This window comes from Oryzias latipes, chromosome 15 (assembly GCF_002234675.1).
Source record: "Oryzias latipes chromosome 15, ASM223467v1".
In the NCBI taxonomy this organism is placed as follows: Eukaryota; Metazoa; Chordata; class Actinopteri; order Beloniformes; family Adrianichthyidae; genus Oryzias; species Oryzias latipes.
In genome coordinates this window covers 23,246,654-23,259,763 of record NC_019873.2, presented here as the reverse complement: position 1 = coordinate 23,259,763, position 13,110 = coordinate 23,246,654, and the positions used below count along the sequence as shown (strand labels likewise).

Genomic DNA, 13,110 nt, shown 5'->3' with positions numbered 1-13,110 from the left:
TCATGGTGATTTAGTCCTATGTAAAGTTACAGTATATGGCTCAGACAGCACAGGAAAGTTCACCTGTTCACATGCGTGGGTTTTCTCTGTGGCTCCATCCTACAGTGCTAAAACACGATTCATAGGCTGATTCTACATTTCCCTCAGGTGTAAATACGTCTCTGCAAATGTACTGGCAAACCATCCAGGGTGTAGCCAAGTTTTGCCCAATATTAGCTGGGTAGCCACCAGCAACCACATGACTCTATCCTCCTGATTACCAGAGGAAAAGAAATGTGTCCAGTCAATTTTTGTTTTAAAAACCATCAAAAACTGCAATTCTCAGAGCCCCACTGCTTCATATTTGGTATCACTGAACAACCTCAAATGTCTTCTATATTCCAAAAGGGGTTAATTCAGTAGTATGCAGTGGTGGGAGGATATTTAGGTTTAGAAATGTTCTTTACGGAGGACAAATTTGTATTGCTGGTATTCAGGAGGATATGGAAATAAGGGGGGGAATAGAAAATGGATTGATGGTACAGGGAAGTGCTGAACATTATGATTAAAAGAAGCGCAGGGTTTTCTCAAAAGCTAACAGCCAAATACTGACATTCCAGGAAAACAGGCTTACTATCTAACAATATTCTAGCCTAAGGAATTGGAGTGTGGGAGAACATTGCAGCTGGTCTTCCGATCAATCTGTTCACTCTGACAGCACTCTGAACAGTCAATATGAGGCACACACTTACACACACAGACACACACGCACATTCACATGTGCACAGTCGTGAGAGGAAACAGAGGAGAAGCATGATCAATATCTGCCTGTTCGCTCACAAGTCAGAACAAACTTATTGTCTCCGCCGAGCCTGTAACTAATGGGCCAATCAAGAGGAGTTTAATGTTTTCTGGATTACACTGCTTTGCTTTTCTAAACTGTCCAGACAGAGATTTTAACATACACAATATCAAGTGTACAATAACTCGTCCTATGACATTAAAAATATTTTAATGTACTTTAGATTTAAAACAGTTGGATCACGTTAGTTTTTACATTTTTTGTTTCCACAAAATGTGGAGATCCCCTTAAACTTAATTAATAAAAAATATTTTTTGTGCCACTTAATATTATCTACTGTGAAATAAGTACAGTTTAAAAGATTTTCATGTCTTAAGTGACACTTTGTTTTTCTAAATTTCATTTTTTTTGTGACTTGAAGCCAACCGTCAAAATTTTGGAACATCTTTTAATCTGGAGAGGAGTATTTCATCAAAATCTTTTCATTCAAAAGTTCTCACCCTTTATCAATAACGATGAAGCAAATATCCAAATTCAGAACAATCGTCAGTACGCGTCTTTAACAAATGGACATTTGTCTGACATTTCCTAACTCCTGCGGCAATGTCTATTACACCGGCAGAGCAGTTGAGGGGAAATTTTAAAAATAGACAAGACTCTCCAAAGATGAGAATCCAATTTGGACCTCCTTGCTACATCTCCTGGTGTTGTCACCTGAGCGCTGAGAGGAAATTGTTAAGCCAGCATCATTAGGTCCATGGCGAGAACTAGATTCCCTCGTCCCTGCCCTAAAACGGCTGCCTTCCTTCATCATTGCAGTGTTGTCAGCAAGAGGCCAGGTTATTAGGGGGGGACACTTCCTGACAGCTCAGTCTTTATCCCTCCCTAGGGAGATGCTTAAGTCAGCCATATTTTTAACCAGCTATATATTCACACAATGTGCAAAGAAACGAAACCAATTGCATTTTTGGAGGGAATGTACAACTGTGTGAGAATGAAATGCTGATCTTGACATTTAATGTTCAGATTCATCAAGTATCTTTGCCCTGACTCAACTGTTAAACCTGAATTCACTTCTTAATGTGCAAATTTTAAGTAATTTTTGTCAAACCCCTTCTACCTCTGTGCTCTCTGCTTGTATGCCCTTTTAGTCTCGTCTTCGGGACTTGCCGCCTCCCTTTGGCACAGGCTAACTGATTAAAAACGCGCTCGTCCATAAGTGTTTCTTCCAATAGACTCAGCGACCCGGCACCAGATTTGATAAAAAGTTAGTAGAGTCTACTAATCAGCAGACATTGACAAGCACATACAGACTCACACAAAAGGCTGGTTTGATTGATTGCTGAAGAGACCGTCTTGACAGCTGTGGGATCATTACCAACCCGGAGCGGTGCAACACTCTGACATCAAAGGTGGACTTGAACGTTGTGCACTTGAGAAAGGAAACTCAGAAAAGAAACAACAGAATTTAAAGCAGAAAGCAACTCCAAGCAAACATAACGTTCAATTAATATAAAAAAAAATAAGTTTCTCACAGATTCTATTATTCATTTACACTTGTAAACATTTTTTATCAGCTGCTGTATTTTATTAAGGGTCACAGTGGTGAGCAAAGGAATATGTCAGCTGTCACTGGGAGAGGAACACCATTGACAGGGTTATCAATGGGTCACCTGCACAAGACAAATCAGGCAGAAAACCATCAATACTCATGCCCACATCTGCAGTTTAAAGCAGGGGTGTCAAACTTATTTTCACCGACATCAGCATAGTGGTTTTCCTCAAAGGGCCAAATATAACTTATATATGTAACTAATTGTAATGAAAAATAAATGTAACGACTACTTAATGTTAAATAACTCATTGTTTATTTATTATAACTTTTTAAAGTGACAATTGCAGTTTCATAGAAAACATATGTTTGCTTGTTACTTTAGCATAAATCCTTTTTAAATTGATTCTGTCAGGTTAGGTTATATTGACTGTGTTTAAGTCCTAATGTATAGTTGCCCAATCTGATATTTCAAGTCCGATTCCCCCTAGATATGAATAAATACACAGCAATTTTTATTTTTAAGAAGTTAAAAACTTTATGCTCTCGCGGGGCGCATAAAATGACATGGTGGACCACATTTGGGGCTGCGGTGCTCTTCTGGGGCAGGGCACTGCGTTGGGCCCTACCGGCGCGGCGGGGGGGCTGCTCTCCTGGTTGGGCTGGGGCATGCATGGCGGGTGGTTGTTCTCCATCTGCTGCAGTGCGGGGTTGGGGGGGATCCTGGCTGCCGCTACTGCTGCAGCGGGGGTCTCGGTGTGGGGATGGCTTGGTATTCTCCCTCCTACTTTTTACATTCCATCACCCACTTTAGAAAAACATAAAGACCCACTCAGGGGCGCAACCACCTAATTTCATTGGGGTATGCGGCCCCAACCCCCCACACACAAACACACAGACATAAATGCACATAATAAAATGTCCCATTCACACCTCCTAAGGCTACCTAATCATCCAACAACACTTTTATTGTTTAAATGTATAATTGTCATTACTTCTTATCTGATTGGATTTGACACAGCAGAAGATTTTTGTGAGCCATTTTCAACTGTGTATTGCCTCAATGATTCCTCAAATTTGTGTGGTGAAGTTCATTCAGAAGAACCGTCTAAATAATGCTTCTGCCCAGCCCTCTCCTCTGTACCTCTCTGTTCTTCTCCCTCTTCATCATCAGCTGATCGTCTCTCTTTCTCTCTATCATCGTCATGTGTGATAAAAACCTTGCGCTAGGAAGATTTTCAAAGAATGCAGTGACTAAACTACATGTATAAATAGAAACATTTTTTATTTTAAATTATATTTGTGTTGGATGTCAATTAGTGGTGTAATAGAATAGAATATTGTTGTTAAACATCTCCAAATGTTCAACTAAAATCCAAAGTCTCGTTCAGCCAAAGTGATATTAAAAGTAACAGCCTGTAAACTAAATAGTCACTCAAAAAAAACCAAAAAACATGTTATCCAAACTTTTAACATAAAAAGAAACAAAAACACCATCTAACCCACATCACACATACTTCTCCTCCTGCCCGTTTTAGCAGCATTTATCATCATTTAGTGCTGTTACAGTCATAGGATAAAAACTTTTTCAGTATTTTGGTACATAAAGAAATGATTTAAAACAAAATCAGCAAAAACAAGCTCCTTTTTTCTCTTCATGATTATTGACACTGTAAATCCTGCTCAGTACAGCTGCAAGACACTGTTTTGACAATTTTACTGGTAGCTTTAACCTGAACGTTTCCACTCCTGTTTTTAACACGGCTAACGTACCTGCTGTCTCTCAACCATTTAGAGAAACTTTTCTTCATTCACACCACATCTTTGTCCCTTTTGTGCACGAACACGTGCTGGAGTGCTGGAGCGCGCTCTCTGTACAAGACCAGACGGAGGGAGGAGCGGCTGTGGCGGGGGCGCCCAATCAGTTACGATGTGCTTCTGTTACTGATCATATCATGTAAATATATGTGCACAAACAGCTGTGAATTCAAAAATATGGACTATAAATAATTCTCACAACTTCGGTTTGGCCGGCGCATACCCACTTTTTGCGCACAACACAGGTGCTATCTCACCTTTGCAGAAATAGTTTGAGTGATTAAATGAAAGATTTTACAGATATCAGTAAGATCAATAAAGTTTAGCCTAAATTACAATACAAAAATAGGGGTTTATTTAAATATACACCTTGTGTATCAAATGTTTCATAACCCCTATTGTAACAGTAAAATATGTCCAACACAAGAGGCTTTCAGCTCATCTGTCTGCTCAGCTGTTAAACAGGACAAGTTAAAACAAAATAATGCATCTCACCAACTTCAACCTTACCTATCCCTGCATGTTCTATAAGTGTTCACTACCACTTATCACAGAATGCCTATAATAAAATGTAAACAAAATTATTTTACTGGGGACTCACCCAGCGGTCTGCAGACTTCATATTTCATGCGGGCCACCTGCATGCCCCATACAGGTTTGCCCATTTTTCGCCTGTATCCACCGCAGTTGTGAATGGGGCTTATGATATTGTGAAAAAAACAAAAAAACAAACATCAACAGAAATAATATTTCTTGAAGCAACAAAAGAACCGAGGTTCTTGGTCCTCCACAACTGATGGGGGCAGCATAGACAACAGACACTAAAGAAAATGCATCATTTGCTGTCGTTGAGAGCAAATTAAGGATGAGTGTGTGCAGCACCCCAATAAAAAGTCATTAGGAGAGAAAGCTGTTATCGATGGGAACCATTTAAAATTCACCTCCTGAAGCCTTAGCCTGCAGTTTTCGTCGTGTGTCCATTAATCAGGTATTAAGCATTTTGGGAATGGATGTTTAACAGTCCTACGAGTTAAATTTTTTTTACAGAAACCTATTTCTTGCTATTTTAAAGTTATTTTTTCCTAATTTTTTAAGTACTGGTCTTCCTTCCCTCTTCCTAAATATGAGCAGTTTCAAGTGACACCTTACCTGCATGAAACTTGTCCTGCAATTCATTCACAACTGACCTCTCTTTTAAGGTCGGTTCACTAGTTTGAACAGAAAACTTCTTTTATTAGTCATCAATATTCATTTTTAAAGGAAACAAACATCGGAGACATCTTTATAAGAATGCTCCATAAAGAGGAATCAGTTATGTTCGCTTGTCTCTGTGTGTTTAGGCTGCTGCTTTTCATCATCATTTCAAGCACCCTGGAGATGGAAACGCATATCTATAGAAGTTCTCACACAAACAGCCACACATTTAAACAGAATTGGGTTTTCAGTGGGAATCATCAGTTTCTATGTGGCAGAAGGTTTGATTTCAAAATCCTAAAAAGCCGTTGTTCATATTTTTAGCACCCCAGGTCTTCGTACCTGTTGGCCTCACTGTTGCAGCTATAGTCTCCTCTGGAGAAATTCTGCCTGTATGCTGTTGTTTGCAGTAGTCGCAGGTTCATATTGGTGCTGATGACTCACAACTTTGTTGGTGACTGCACTTTGTTGTCTGTTATTATTGTCATGAAAGATGCTTTTTTATTTTACCTGATCATGATTCCACCGAGAGAGTCTTCATTTTGGTTCCCGAATGGGTCACTGTGAAGATTCAAAAGGTGACGGCATATTTGTCATTAAAGACCCACTCCGATCATCTTTTTATGTACTTTTTCCCAGTGGTCCTTCAACTATGATCATTGTTATTATAAAAAAACAAAAAACCTGTATTAAAACTCGCCTCTGAGTTGTGGGTGGGCATAGAGCAACCCTGTCCCCCGTTACTGAGAGCTCTCTGTTTACGCTCTCGCCGCCCAGTTTACAGCCTCACACAACTCCTACTTGACGTTACCAGTGCAGCAATGATGCAGAGCAATATAGGAGCTATCCAGCTGTACAGTTTAAAGCCAGACATGTGAAATGTGTTCTCTATATTGAGAAAAATGCTAAAGGACAGGTTAAAAATCAAAATCATGGTTTATATTGGAGTGGGTTTTTAAGGAGGCTGTGTGATTCAAAACAGGTAGTGGATAAATATATATAATTTTTAATATTTGTAACGTTTTTTTTTTTTGCCTTTCATGGTCAAACAGTTTCAAATTCTGACTGGTTGTTGTAGTTTACCAGGTGGTTCGGCAGAGAATTTTTACTCCTGATGCCCTTCCAGACACAACCCTGTATTTCAAGGGACAGGGAAAACCAGAGAGGCAGCAGCGTGAAGTGTCTTGCCTAAGAACCCAGATGCGATTATTGGGATGGCCCGGGGATGGCCTGAGGTTTCCAGCGTGACAGTCCTGCTTTCAGCCAAATGAGTTATACAGCTGCTTGTAAACTACGGTGTAGCCATACATGACTGACATAACCATACATGAGCTGCAAGTCGTGTAAATCTGGGGGTATGTCAGAACAAATTGTGACAACAGTCTCATACATTTGCTTGCCAGCATTTTGACTTGTATTTGTTTCTTAGTACTTTTCTATTTTTGTCTTGGTCATACAAAATGAAATTATGTGCCTTGTCTCTCAAAAATTTATCATCGACGTTTATGTAGCTGTTTAAAATCAATTAGCATTTGTCATACAATTGCAGGAAGTTACCTGTCCTCAACATGCTCATCTTTACTCCAAGAATTTATCATCTCCAGTGAGTCTATATAACAAAGTAATGGATTGTGGGTGAGTACATGTACATGCATGGACAGAGAAAAAAATTCGAGCACAGAAAGTCCTGATCGAGGATTTCAGCCCGGGCCTCATTACTGTTAGATCAAGGTGCAAACCCCAACCCCACCGTGCAGCCCAAGGGCCTTTGATTTATCAAGAAGATGGGGACTTCACTTGAGGCTGTGGCAGGAATTCGCCTCAAATTAGCCAAATGATTCTGTAGAATGTAACTGCCTCAGAGGGGATTCAAACAAAAAGAACCACAGGCTGGTGAGCAGCAGAAATCATGTAGTCAGCACATATGCTAGTTCTTTTTTCAAAGTTGGAAAATCTCATTATAATCATTTGTTAGAACAATAAAGATTTTCATACACAGGAAGGGTATAATGGTTGCTGATTTTGTTTTTATTGGAGAGCTGGCGTTAAATTATAGAATTTTGCATTTTTTTTGCCAAAAAAACAAAAACAAAAAAGTGCTTATACTTGTACATATTTAGCTCTAATGCACTATTCCTTGATGTAATTGATTAAAATTTCTTTACAAATAAAAAGGGCCTCAACACATTTTTTACAATTAAGATGATTTCACTATTTTTGAACTGCTTTGACAGTATTTTTGTTAGGTAAAACAGCACAAAGTGCAATAACCTGATATGATCTAGTGTGTTGTCAAATCTCCTTTACCAGACAGTGCATCAAAGCCGCATTTTATATAATAAAACTGTATTAATTGAGTAAACAAGATCCAGCTTTCAGTCAGCTTGCCCCACAATGGAGGTAAAACTGATGATGTGTTGTCTTACATCTATAATGCCACAGCTGCTTTCTGTCATCGCTTCCAAACACCTGGGAAAGAGCCACTGTCACCACTCCACTGCCTCTTACTCTGAATTACAGATAAAAGCTTATAGGAAATATTTTCAGTGCCTCTTTCATTTGGTCCTTGAATTATGTACAGAGGCATAAAAAATATACATTTGTATATTTTACACAAGCAAACTGTTTTACACATTTCCATTTTTCAATTTGGCCTTATGTCTTTGTTATTGTTTATTTTTTCTGCAAGATATTAAAGATCTGATACCTGCTACATCTTGTTTTCTAATAGTGATAAGGTTACATGTTGCTCTGCTGGTTAGTCGATGTTTTTGAAACTTTTTTATACCACATTTTTCTTCCTTTTGTGTGTTTGTGCGGTTGTCAGTCTAGATAAGTTGCAGCACCAATGAAAGAGCGGTGCTTGCCATAGCTGCACATCAGTTTATCATTTTACTTTCAGCAAAAAAATAACATGATCAGTTGTAATAGAACAGAAGGCAAACAACAGAGTGCATGTTTACAGAGTGCAAACCTCCATGCAAAGCACGAAAAAGATTTAGCAAGGCTTAATCTGAAAGTTCAGAATTTATAGATGACCTGACCTTAAAGAAATAGTTTGTATGTGTGTGCAGAAAAATGCAGAAAAACACTTTTCCTGCTGTTTTATTACTATTTATAAGAAGGTACATTTTCAGAAAATGTATATCTTCTTTCTACTTTTTTTATTTTACAATTCTATTTTCTTAACAACTTGCTGTGTAGCAGTGATCACAAGAAATCTTTGTCAATAATGTCATTACTTGTGTTTCCAGCTGTCTGGTCTTTTGTCTGTGTGATTTAAACTTCTGCTGCTACTGAAAGGGGAAGGTGTGATATTGTTTATTTCCTTGCTGGGTTGCTGGTTTGTGCATATTTGGTGCACATAAGCAAAAAAAAATGGGCATGTTTTTTAAATGTTTTTTTTTTTTTTTAAAGAACAATAATTTTAAAAATTGCATTTATATGATAAAAAAAATAAATACTTTGCTAATAATAACTGCTTTCCCACATCTTTAAAAACATTTTTATAAGAAACGTCATTGATGGATCCACATTCCACTGATCCAGGAAATGTTCTGGATCTTTTTGCTGTCCTCAAATCAGGGGTTCACTCACGATTTGTAGCAGATCTTGGTTGATTTGTAAATGGTCGTATACGTCCTCTACTTATGCTTCTGGCTTTACTAAATGGTGATAAGCCTGATAGTTTTGTGGAAATGACTTAAAGACTGAAGTATGGTGCTGAGGTGTGTCGTCAAGTGTTGGTCAAACAGCAGCAATTGTCAGCGGGAGACTGAAGTTGTCTTCCAGCACAGTCACCTCGTTTACACCTGGATGCCATTCCGCTGTTCTTTATCCTGACAAACTCCTGCTCTTTTGGACTGGTTGAGAAATCAGGAGTTTCTCCTTCTGTCTCTCCTTTTGATCAACCCACTCCTTACCTTTTACAAGGGATTTTATCTTCCCCTTGTCTCGTCAAAGTCCCAAATGTGGAAACCTGGAGTTGGGTAACAATCCTTGAAATGTGGCAAATTAGTCACATAACAGCAGAGGCGGTTGGGCATCCAAAAATGCACTCAGGTAAGCATATATTTGCTTCCAAACACCTTTACTCAAATAGAAGTAAATAGTAGATATCTGAACAATTACTTGACTAAGAGAGAAAAAGAAAAAGTCAAAAAGGAAAAAAAAAACTCTAGTACTGAGCAACAGTTAAACATATTTGATTGATTTGTTTTTATGAAAAAATATATTACTTTTAGATATTTTAATAAAAATAAGGGTTTTTTAAAGTGCTTAACACTGGAGGAGTTGCTGGCTAACGCAAAATAACACACGCTTTTTTAATTACTGCAACTCTTTGACTGTTTACTCAATTAACATATGTGCAACTACTTGATATCTACTAACGAAGTGTTGCATGTGGGATTACATTAATGGTTGAACAGTTACGGTAATCGAAAGAACGTCAACACTAGAGCTAAAGCTCTGGTGTTAAAGGGTTAAGTAAAAGGTCCCCTTGTTTACAGTTACAAAGTTTTCACTGATGTCATTTAAAAAACGTGATGCACCATATTCCAAACCAACATGCCAATATTTTTCATTATACAGTATTTGAACTTTTGATTTCTTTTATTGAAAATACTACATCTAATTCATTTTCCCATTTACGATGAATTAAGGGTTTTGTTCATCATAACTAATTAATACGTGTTTGATCAATGTTTTACCCCTCTACACATCATTGCTGCTCAAGTGAACAGAACACTTGTTGGAGACTGTGATTTAATCATTGAGGTTTTTGAGTCAAAGATAAACTATGTCTAAGATTTGCTGTTATCCAACAGTGACTGTTACCCTTTTATACGAATAACTGCCAACTTTCTGCATCTAAAGCAAATTAAACAATATTTACTAAGAACATATGTAACAAAGCAAATGCAGCCAACTGGTTGTTACAAGTAAGAGAAAAAAGTATGGTGCTAAAAAACTACTCCAAAGAGCATGATTTAAAAAAAAGTTACATAAATAAACACAACTGAGAAAAAATAAGTTGTTACTACCAGTGCAACAGTAACAAAAATAAGCTGTTTGCATTAAGATATACAATACTGCCTTTGTTTGAAAGTTAGCAGAAGATAGTATAGTTAGTATTCTCACAAATAATGCCCCAAATGTTTTTCCCCTTGAACTTCCAAAATTAAATTAAAAATGACATTGTATTGAATTTAAATGGATCCAGGCATCTTCAACTTCTAAAACACCAGAAAAACAGAAGCATCTCTACCAAAAGAAGCACCTTTAAAAACAGTGTAAAATGCATGCACATTCATCACAGTTTGGACCTGTTAAATCAGTGTGAAATGAATTAAGTAAATGGAGGTATTATAAATGCTGCAATCTTTGCCTGAAGATGACATTTTTATGCATAGAAACAAAACTGCAGCTCCATTTCTTGGTGTGTGCAGCCCTGTTCAAAGCTAGGTAAGATCTCATTATTGGGACCAAACTATGGGTCATCCTTGAATTGTTATACTTAGAGATTGTTTTTTCTTTTTCTTTCTTGGCAAACCTGTTTTTTTATATTAAATGCAGCCATTTTTGTGTCTTTTTGACTTTGCAGAAGTTTGGCATCTTGACTGCAGCACTGCACACAAAGAAAGCGGAATAGGAAATTGGGCCGGGTAATGACACTGGCTAATGGTCTGATATAAAAGTATAATTTGAAACAAACGCCCACATGGAAAGAAATTCACACAGATATAGAGGCATCCACACATGGCCATGCCTGTGTAGGTCTCATAAAATGGTGACATTTCTCAGCTGTATCTCCTCAATCCTCTCGTCTTGCCTCGTCTTCTGCTTCTTTTGCTCCTATTCAGCTGCGTCCTGATGGGGAGGCCTGTTTGTCTTATCGGCCCGCGCCAGCTGCAGTTTGCTCGGGGGAGCTTAAGGTCTCCTCCTACTTAGGCTTTTCTAGAATTAAAAAAAAAAGACAGGGCAACAACAATTATTCATAATTAAAGCACTCATAAAGACTTAAAACATGCATAAAAGATGCAACAAATAACAGATTTGACAGAGAAGTTGTCATCCATAAATGCATTCATACATTGCACAGAGTCAACCAAAAAACAGGATGTAAAAAGGAAAGTTCAGCTCCTTTTAGCTAGGTTTTGTCCTTTACAATGGTAATAAATAATCTCCGAAATGCCTGTGGATTTCTATGAAAATATGTGCCAGACTTTTATTTTTAATTTCTTTCTGTTACTTGGAATGCATTAATAAATTAAAGAAGCAGTGTTTGTGTGAAACTTTTACACATATATATATATATATATATATATGTATGTTTCAACAACTGTACAGCTGTAAAGAAACACAAAGGAGACTCATTTCTTTGTCACATGTGCAAAAGGGGAGTGAAGCCAAGTCCTGGCAAAGACTCTGGCAAAAACTGAGCTCACATTTGGGTGGTTAGAATATTTTGATTACAGCTATTTCGGCTGACACCTTTCCCCATTATTGGTTCTATTATTTAAATCACATTTAATTCTCATTTCCTTTCTATGCCCACATTCACACATGGCGTCATAAGTGCCACAGCCAACCCTATTAATTCAGTTTTTATTGCTTGGGAATCCCAGTGAGAACACTTCAAAATGACACCATGCATGGTTATGCTCTTATGGAGTGCAATTAAAGGAAATAAATCCTGAAGATTGCCTTTTTTGGAAAACCTGAAAGCATTAAAAACCTGCTTGAAGTTTACCCTGTATGGAGAGTAACCTTTAGATATGAATTGATCAGCAATTTACTCAACTGTTTAATAAAACAAAGCAAAAAATAAATATTAAAAAAAAAGAAATTCTCCATAATTGAATAGCGTGTTTAAAACTATTAACGATTTGTGAATATTTTCTGTTTTTGCTCATGTGATAATGACAGAAAAACAATATTTGAAAGAAAAAATGTTTAAGTTTGAGCAGTTAAAGAAAGCTAACTTTGAAAATGATGGACAACAAAAGAGGTTTAGTTCAATTCAATTCAGTTATATTTATATAGCCCGATGTCACAACACAGTGGTCTCAACAGGCTTCACACCGGTAACTGTACAAAACATAAAATCAGTCATAAAATACAATTACTGATTGTATCAGATTACTGCATCTTTAATTATCACTTCACTAACTGTGCTCAGCAGGTTGGAACTTCAAAACCTTAAAGGGGCCACTTTTTTTTAAAGTTAGTAATTGGACTGTCTTTCGAGATTATTTTGAGATACGCTTGCTGTTGCCTGTCTAATTACACCCACATAAACCTCTGACAGCTTCTCGCCTTAGTGGTGCTCTAGCCTTTTCTCATAAAACTTTTGTCAGTTTGTAATGGTGGTTCTGCAAAATGCTTGTGTTTATGTGCTTCTCCTTATTGCATTTTTAAACTCACAATGATTATTTTTTAATATTTGTATTTATAATAAGCACTAAATATGTTTTAGAGGATTCCTAAGTCCATCCTATAAACTCTTACACAGCAAAAACACTGGCAAACTTAGAGTTTAATAGTTTGACCGGCTGCCATGTCACAAAATCTAATTCTAACTCTTAAACTATTTCCTGGCTCCAAAACAAACTCTGAGATTAGGACAATGTTTGCGGCTCAAATAGAAACACAAACTGTGTGTATTTATGTTATATTCATGCTGGGAGTGTTGGCAGGCTTGTAATGTCTCAGTGGTGTTCGAAAATAAAGGTCATGCCATCAATTAACCTTGTGTGATGAG

General features: G+C 37.4%; 1 protein-coding gene across 3 annotated transcripts in view; it reads left to right on the top strand.

Moving 5' to 3' along the window:
• Positions 1-13,110, top strand: part of LOC101166244 (Kv channel-interacting protein 2) — a 96,962-nt gene that overhangs the window by 9,308 nt on the left and 74,544 nt on the right. The window lies entirely within an intron of this gene.